The sequence below is a fragment of the Galeopterus variegatus genome, unplaced genomic scaffold, assembly GCF_000696425.1.
Source record: "Galeopterus variegatus unplaced genomic scaffold, G_variegatus-3.0.2 Scaffold137, whole genome shotgun sequence".
Lineage (NCBI taxonomy): Eukaryota > Metazoa > Chordata > Mammalia > Dermoptera > Cynocephalidae > Galeopterus > Galeopterus variegatus.
In genome coordinates this window covers 144,914-145,423 of record NW_007726248.1, presented here as the reverse complement: position 1 = coordinate 145,423, position 510 = coordinate 144,914, and positions in this window count along the sequence as shown.

Genomic DNA, 510 nt, shown 5'->3' with positions numbered 1-510 from the left:
AAATAAGCAAATGGGATTATATCAAACTAAAGAGCTTCCGCACAGCAAAAGAAACAATTACCAGGGTTAAAAGACAACCAACAGAGTGGGAGAAAATATTTGCAAAATATACATCTGACAAAGGATTAATATCCAGAATATACAAGGAACTCAAACAACTTTACAAGAAAAAAACAAGCAACCCAATTAAAAAATGGGCAAAAGAGCTAAGTAGGCAATGGCCAACAGACATATGAAAAGATGCTCAACATCACTCAGCATCCGGAAAATGCAAATCAAAACTACACTGAGATAGCATCTCACCCCAGTGAAGATGGCTAAAATCCAAAAGACTCCGAACAACAAATGCTGACGAGGTTGCGGAGGAAAAGGAACTCTCACACACTGTTGGTGGGACTGCAAAATGGTGCAGCCTCTATGGAAAATGGTATGGTGGTTACTCAAACGATTGCAGATAGATCTACCATATGACCCAGCTATCCCACTGCTGGGAATATACCCAGAGGAATG